The sequence below is a fragment of the Pteropus medius genome, unplaced genomic scaffold (genome assembly GCF_902729225.1).
Source record: "Pteropus medius unplaced genomic scaffold, Ma_sr-lr_union100, whole genome shotgun sequence".
Lineage (NCBI taxonomy): Eukaryota > Metazoa > Chordata > Mammalia > Chiroptera > Pteropodidae > Pteropus > Pteropus medius.
The window spans coordinates 13,775,280-13,783,381 of record NW_024349803.1 but is presented as its reverse complement, the minus strand read 5'-3'; the positions used below and the strand labels follow the sequence as shown (position 1 = coordinate 13,783,381).

The 8,102-nt window shown below is 45.9% G+C and overlaps 1 long non-coding RNA gene across 1 annotated transcript; it reads left to right on the top strand.

The window, feature by feature from the left end:
* The first annotated feature begins 4,375 nt into the window (after positions 1-4,375).
* LOC120582176 (uncharacterized) lies at positions 4,376-7,974 on the top strand. The gene is made up of 4 exons (XR_005647484.1): positions 4,376-4,455; positions 5,934-6,046; positions 6,198-6,324; positions 6,894-7,974. It is a non-coding gene; the product is annotated as an uncharacterized LOC120582176 (long non-coding RNA).
* Positions 7,975-8,102: the final 128 nt, after the last annotated feature.

Below are 8,102 nucleotides of genomic sequence, written 5' to 3'. Positions count from 1 at the left end.
ATGCAACACTGCTGACACCTAGATTTTAGCCTTATAAAGCTCATTTCAGACTTTCCAGCTCCAAAACTGTGAGAATAAATTTATGTCATTTTAAATCACTAAGTTTGTGATAATGTATTACAGTAATAGAAAACTGATACAACTGATAATGATTTTAGCAATAGCATTACTACATGTCAGGCATGTGTGTGACTCTTTTCATGGATAATCTCTTTTAATCTTTGCAATGATCTCAAAGATGGGAGCTATTTTCTTCATATTACAGAGGAGAAAAATGAGGCCCAAAGGGTATTTGCAGCTAGCAAGTGATGGAGCCTAGAGTCAAAGAATAACTCAGACATTGAGTTAATTATTCACATGCTATTTATTCGTAAAGAAGGGAACTCGTATAGCTTGATTTCATCTGAAAAAGTCTAGAAGAGGATTTATATAAAAGAAAGAGGGAGGAGGGGAAGAGCCGTAAACAGATTGGAAACCATGAACTCTGGTTTCCTTCTCTAGCAGGCCACTGGTAGTGAGGCCAGTCAGAGTGTTCTGATTTTGGACAGCTAGATAGAAAGAAATTTTAGTTGTTCATGGATGCCCCAGAAACCTCAAGAGTTTAGCTTCCTCTGTATAATGCCCATCAGTGTCCTTGTTATCATCTTCATTTTTTCAGTCAGGTTTATACCATTATCCTTATCAGAAGTTCTCACTAGAGTGGCATCCAGATGATTTTAATTACCTTCCAAGCCATGAGTGCTTTTTATTCCCCGCTACCCTTGAACACATCACGGTCTGGAGAAGTACAGAAAGCTTAATCTTGGGTTGAACAGAATGCACTCCTGGCACACTAATGATTTTTCGCCTATCTTGTTTCTTCAAATTATCTTCCTTTGATGCTTTCCAAATGTCTGGGCCTATCTGGAATTGCCTGCTCTACCAAGTACATAAATCAAGGCCACAATCTTTATGTTCTTTACCAGGCCACACTGTCTTCCTAGGATGTCATCTTCTGAACCAGATCTCAGACCAGTGTCTCACCAGGTTTGTTCTGGAAGAAAGGGGAGAGAGACTGAGCCCCAGTCCCAGCTGTGCCCCACAAGTTACCCTGAGACTATCATGTCACTCTGCTGAGCCTCGGTTGTCATACCCAGTTGGGCACACAGGATGTTTGAGATAAAGAGTATGGAAATTGTTTGCAAGCTGAAAAGTGCTGTGCATGCATCATTCGTGGGATGTTTTGCTTGGCGCCAGTTCTCTCGCAGCAGAAAGTGTGTGCTTGATGATCGTCTGTGGTATGACACTGCATATTTTTGGTGTTTTGAGCTTCAGTTTGTCCCTACCCCTGCTGAGTCTCAAGGTGGGAGATCCATTATCTTCTTCTTTCTCATGTCTTACTGGGTTTTCATCATCAAATTTCCAAAGTGCTTTAAATAAAGGGGGAGAGAAACACACAGCTATTATTTCTCTGTGAGCATGGCCACCAAACCATGGTGGGGGGAGTTCTGCAGTTATTTTCCAACATGAAGGCCCATAGCAACATGATTGCAGGCTATAGCCTGTGCTGCTATTGTAATGCTTTAATCGGTGGTTAAGTCGAGAGGTTTAATTTAGTCCAGGCCTTTTGGCACATGAACAGTTTTTCTACATATTCTGTTTCTTCAGACTAAAAATGTATCTCTTCCCCATGCATCCAGCCCACAGCACCTCGGCCTTTGTTCCATCTCCAGCACACTGTCTCTGATAATAAATTTCCCAGCAGTGGATGAATTAGCCAAGTCCAATGTGTGAAAAAGATTAGGTAGGACCTAAGTAAGGAAATTAGGTTCTAAGCACGGACACAGGATGAGGCATAAAGATACTGAGACTCTTGCCCTGGGTGACAAAGAAGCTAACCTTTATTTGCATTAGGCACAAAATCCGTTATTGGCATTATCTTATTGAATCCCCACAGCGACTTCAGGGGTAGGTGCTATGATTATCTTTATTTTGTAGATGAGGAAACTGAGACAGGGAGAAGTTAAGTAACTTGTCCAAGGTCACACAGCTAGTCTTAGTCCCAGGATTTGAACCCAGGCAGCCTAGCTCCAGGACCTCACGCTGTCCTTCCTTGGTAGATCTGAGACTGCATTAGCTTTGCTTTCATTCACTTATTCATCTCCATTCAGCTCTACTGAGGAAGGGGGACCATTTTATAGGAGCTTACCCCAGAATATTTCTGCAGGAGGAACCTGTCATTAGGTCACTGAGGGCAGAAAGAACTGACTGGGTAAGTGCCAGCTGGCCTGATGGTGCAGGATGGGGCTGGACAAGAATCATTTGGTGGCCTGGAGCTTATTTGCAACTGAGCTTGCAAATCTAGAGTAGCAGGATGGTAAGTGGGGCTTTTCCTATAGCCTGGGAAATTGGTACCTGTAGCTGCAGTTGAACACGAAAAATGCCAAGAGTTCTACAGCCTTGAGAAAACTGCTAACAACTGGGACCCAAGTGCTGCCCCTAACCTCAACCCAGCAGCTTACTAAGAGCAGGAGAAAATGCCTTACCATGTTCAACTCCATTCCAGCCCCACTGCATATCCAGAGACAGCAGGGAGGGGGCAGAGGAAGTCTGAAGCCCAGTGAACACCTCCAAGGATGGGGCACAGAGAGCAAATCAGGGACCTGGCAATGCCTCCTGGGAAGTATCCTTCAGAAGGTCTTGAAGGCCACAAACTGGGGAAAAGCAGAGAAACAACAGAGACTGGAGAAGCCAAAGGCATTCCCCCTTGCTTTTGGCCCTGTGTTAGTTTCCTAGAGCAAAACTGGGTAGCTTATAACAACAGAAATTGATTGTCTCGCCATTCTGGAGGCTAGATGTCTAAGATCAAGGTGTCAGCAGGACTGTGCTCCCTCTGCACAGTCTGTAGAAGAATTCTTCCTTGCTTCTTCTTAGCTTCTGGTGGTTTGCCAACAATCTTCGATGTCACCCCAATCCTCGTCTTCGCTTGGTGTTCTCCCTGTGTCCCTGTCTTCATACGGCCATCTTCTCATAAGGCCACCGGTCATACTAATTTGGGGCGCCCTCTACTCCAGTGTGACTTCATCTACATAATTACATCTGTATTGACCTTATGTGCAAATAAGGTCACATTTCGAGACAGTGGGATTAAGACTTAACATAGGGGGACACATTTCAACCTAGAACAGACCTCTATGCCTATCTCGAAAAAGATCCCTTTTGCATCCCTACTTTTGGAAGCAAGTCATCTGAAACAGCCCACTTTGAACTAGTGCATTATGCATTCTAACTCATCTAATTTTCATAATAACCTAACCTGGCAAGGACTGTTACCATCTCCACTTGATAGATGAGGAAACTGAGGCTCTGGGAGGTTGGGTGCCCCCCCCCCGAGGTTGTGGGGGAACTCTCAACCCCACATTCCTGCCTCTCCTAGAAAATGGGGCTCCTGCTCCCATCTCTCCCCTAGTTCACCAACTTCTCAGCATCCTTCTTGCCCATCCTCACCTGTCACAAATCCAGAGAGGAAACAGTCCCAGTTCCTTTGTGGCCCCAAGTCTGATATGAGACTTTATTTGAAAGAAAGAGGCCCCTGAATCACATTCCTTTTTGCAGACTCTCATGAGTTCCAGGACCTGAGGCCTGAGCTATTTATTACAAATGCTCTGATACCCACTTTCATTTCCTGTATGGTCTAGATGCACACAGATAGAGACAGAGAGCAGGGAGGTGCCTGCCCAGGAGGGGCTGTAAATCCCACAAGAAGGACCATAATGATGGCTGCGTCCCTCCAGAGTCCTGCCAGGGAGAAGGAGGCAGCAGGGAAGGCATCTGCCTCGGAAACTTGACTTTGGCAGGAAGGAACTAGGGTCATGGTCTTAAAGGAGGGGGACAGAATAGGATCATCAAGAGAGGGAGACGCGGAAGCTGCCTGGGTAAACAAGGCTCTGTTCATGAGCACATCTTATCCATCCTTCCATTCCAAGCAGCCTCCCCCCGGCACCCCAACTCCATCTTCTTCCTTCCCAAGATTTTCCCCTTAAAACAACAGCATGCAAGAAATCAACTGTCCTCACGCTTTTGTTCATGTATTTTATATTCAATGCACAACTTATAAGTGCCTTTTCTCCACTGGGAGCCATGCCGGGTACTCTGCATGTGCTATCTTATTTCATCCCTGTAGCAGCTGGGAGGTGGGACTCATGTCCATTTCACAGATGAGGAGATGGAGGCTTAGAGAGTGAAGGTGACTCACAGCTGGTGGTGGAACCAGAATTCAATCCAGGGGTGTCTCACTGCAAAGACTCTGGTCTTTCCATCCCTTATTCATTTACTCATTCATTCAACAAATTTATTTTTGACCCTTGCAAATGCTATTGTACTAGGTGCTGGAGATACAGAAAGAAACAAAATGGACATGGTGCTTGTCCTCACGTCCTCACATTCCGGGGTGAAGACGGATCCCTCCCCTCCAAGGTAACCAGCCCATTACCTCGTTGTAAATGATGGCCAGTGCCATGAAAGGATAATGGCTATGTGGTGTGATAACAGAGAATTGTGAGGTTGTGGGAGGGAGACCTAATATAGACTGTGTGGTCAGGGAAGGTGTCTGACATGTAAACTGTACCTGAATAATTGGAAGAGCAGGGAGGAATGCATTTAAGGAAGTGGGAATAGCAAGTATGAAGGCCCTGAGGTCTGAAAGAAGACCAGAAGGAAGGCAAGGGTGATTAGAGTAAAGTGAGCAAGGGGGAGAAGAAAGGATGTGAGGTAGAAGAGATAGGCAGGATCCAGGTCATGCTGGGCATTGTAGATCAAGGTACGGGTCCAGAACGTGTCCTAGGTGTGATGGAAGCCATTGGAGGGTTTTAAGCAGGGCAATGATAGGTCTCTTTTCTCAAGATTGTCATGTTTTAGAGCAGGGTTTCTTAACCTTGGTGCTGTTGATATTTTGGGCCAAGCAACAATTTGTGATGGGGACTATCCCAGACATTATAGGATGTTTAGCAGCATCCCTGGCCTTGACCTATTAGATGCCAGTAGCATCATCCCACCCTATCCCAACCCCAGTTGGGATAACCAGATGTCTCCAGACATTATCAAATGCCCCTATTTGAGAACCACCGACTTAACATATTAAAGGTTTATACGTTGCTATTGCAAAGTCCAATGCACCTAGGCCTGGTTGGTGATCTTCTGGGTGGCTTGCTTCCACACATGACTGAAGAATCAGGGTTTAAAAGTCCATCAGGCATTTCCACCATCTCAGAACCTTTTGCTTCTACCTGACAAGCAGAGGAGTGAGAGGGTGAAAGATCCCACAGGACATCTCATAGCCAGGCCTGGATGAATGTATACCATTCCCACCCACAGTCCATTAGCCAGAACTCAATCTCATGGCTCCAATCTAACTGCAGAGGGTCTGCAAATGTGCTTGCTCTCCAGGAGACAGAAATGGCTTTGGTGGCATAAAGCGTGGCCTCTGCACAATGAGCTAAGCTCGTTGAGTGTATTACATGATCCCCTGAATGCTCGCGACACCTAACCAGGTGCATTAATTTCTTTTTCCCAACATTTATCAGTAACATGGTCCAGTGATTAGAGCAGAGACACCAGGTCCCGGGTGAAGGCACCAACGAGAAGCCTCAGTGCAGGGTTCCCTGGACCAAAGCATGAGGCTGACGTGCATAGTAGATGGTTGTGGCTTCTTGCCAGCATCCTACCTTCCTTTGCTAGCAAGAACCCTGATTTCTGTTTGTGGAGACAGCCTTGCATACTCTTGGTCTAGGCGAGGCTCCCTGCCCAGGGTCAGCCCACGACCCAGGTCTGAGCCAAAGAGTGTCGTGTATTCCTTGGGCCACTATAACTGGATCCTGGTCTCCTTAGCTCGCCTGGTCAGAGTAAGTCTCAAGATTTTGCTTAGGATGCTGAAACAGAGACTTACCTTTTCTCAGCAGTCTGAGGACCAATGCTTCTGGCAGCCATCTTGTGATCATGAGGGAAAACTGTCTGAAAATGGAGCCAACCTGGAGAAAGTGGAGAAGAAAGACAGACAGAAAACATTCAGGTACAGGTGACCTATTTGAGCCCCTATGTCTATCTGCTCTGAAAGTCAGATATACCCCTAAACTTTCTAATTACGCAAACCAATAAGTTTCTGTTTTCTGTCACTTGCAAACAGAAAAGTACTGAACAACATAATACATCTTCTCTTCTAGCCCAGAGATGCCTGGAAACTGGAAAGGGGCTGAATCTGCAGGGGAGACAGCTTTGGACCCACTCCTCAGATGCATGAGAAGGGCAGAGTTGGGGGCAGGAAGCTGAGACCCAGGGCAACTAGAAAAGGTTTGCAATATCTCTAATATCAGGACAAAGTGCACTGATAGGCCACCCTTGACTTAAAAGCTCAAATAAAGAAAATAGTATCCAATATTGCTTCTGGCTTATGAATCACTAACCTAACTTGCCCTGACCACAACCTGAAAAATAGATACCTCTGAGGTCTCCATTTTACAGGTGAGGAAGCTCAGAGAGGCTAAACAACTGACCCAAGGGCACTCACCTAGTTAACTGGCAGAGTTGGGACTCAAAACTGGGTTTCTCTTAATCCACAGCTCGTGTGTTATTTTGTTTTTAGTTATAAGTGGGCACCTTCAGTGTTTATTCTATATAATAAAATGTAACATCTTCCTGAGCTTTTAAAAAATAAATAAATAAAGCCAGGACAGCCTTTCGTTTTCATCCAAGGCTGGGATTTATCAGGCTCCTCATCCAGGGAAGCCAGAGCCCACTCTTCCTCCTCCTCCTTCAGGACCTGTGTTTGGGTAACACACGCCTTCAATAGAGAGTACATATTTAAACACTGCCAGGGCACACAACTTCTGTTACACTGATGCTTGCCTCCCCTTCTGCAGGTACGTGGTTCAGCGTGGGCGAGAAGGAGCGCAGAGAAGATGTGCTATATATGTCAGCACAATATTCACGCCAGACTGTCTAAGAATTAACAAGCTTTTGCAGAATGGCTTCTGTTGTAAGCCCTAGGTGTGGGGGGACACGCCCCCTTCAGGCACGGTATGTTTGTGCAGCTGGCATCAAGAACGGGTGAGATTGTGCTTTGGAGTTGTGTGTGCATGCGTGATTTGTGGGTGTGCATGCACGCTCATGCACACGCACCCCCCAACTGGAACTGAGTGGCTAAACCTCACAGAGCGCAGTGGGTCAGCCCACTGCCACCAGAGAAAGGGAAGCATAATGAAGATGATTTTTTTCAGATGGAATGCTGCTTCCTGCCACTTAAAGAAAAAAAAAAAGTCTTCCTGGTAATTTAGAGGAAACAAAAAACAAAAACAAATCAAACCCAGCTCTTACATGCTCTGGGGAGACTCATTGGTGTGAGAGGTACTTTATCCTAAAGGAATTGGATTTCTCTTTGTGTAAGTGAATCAACACAGAAGGCTGTTTACTTCTTGCAACCAATTTTGGACAACAAACCAAAGTGAGTTTTATGAAGGCTTTCGTTTATTCTTCCCCAGAGCCATCAGGGGCCAACGCTTCACTTTCGCTGACTGTCTTCACCTGCAGCACATTCCCAGTCATTGATCTATCACATTGTCATGGAATGAGATGAGACCGTGGGTGTTGCTGAGACATGAGGAATAGGGACAGGTCCCTGATCACCTGGTCTAGCGGACATCTGAGGTTTCTGTCTGTGCTGTGTCCATTCTCCCTTCTGGTGACAGCGTCCCAATTTATTGTGGGGACCCACCACTCCTTCACTCTCAGACAACATGGTTGGGGAGGAGATGACCCCACATCTAGTTCTATGGATGGAGACATGACCCAGGCCTTGTCAATCAGCAAATTCCATTGCCATGGCCACAGTCATTGGTTTAAAGATGGGCGCATGATCCAAGTTAGACCAGTGAGAGAGACAAGCCTGGGAGCTTAGCTGTAGCTATTGGGAAAGAGAAGTTCTCTTTTCATTGTTGTCGCTGACTGCACAAAGGTGAGACTGGAGCCACCAGAAGTCATCTTGCCACTCACAGAATAAAGCTGACCTAGTAGAATGTAGAGCTCAGATTGAGAGTGATAGAAAGCTTCCAGATGATATCTGTTGAGCACCT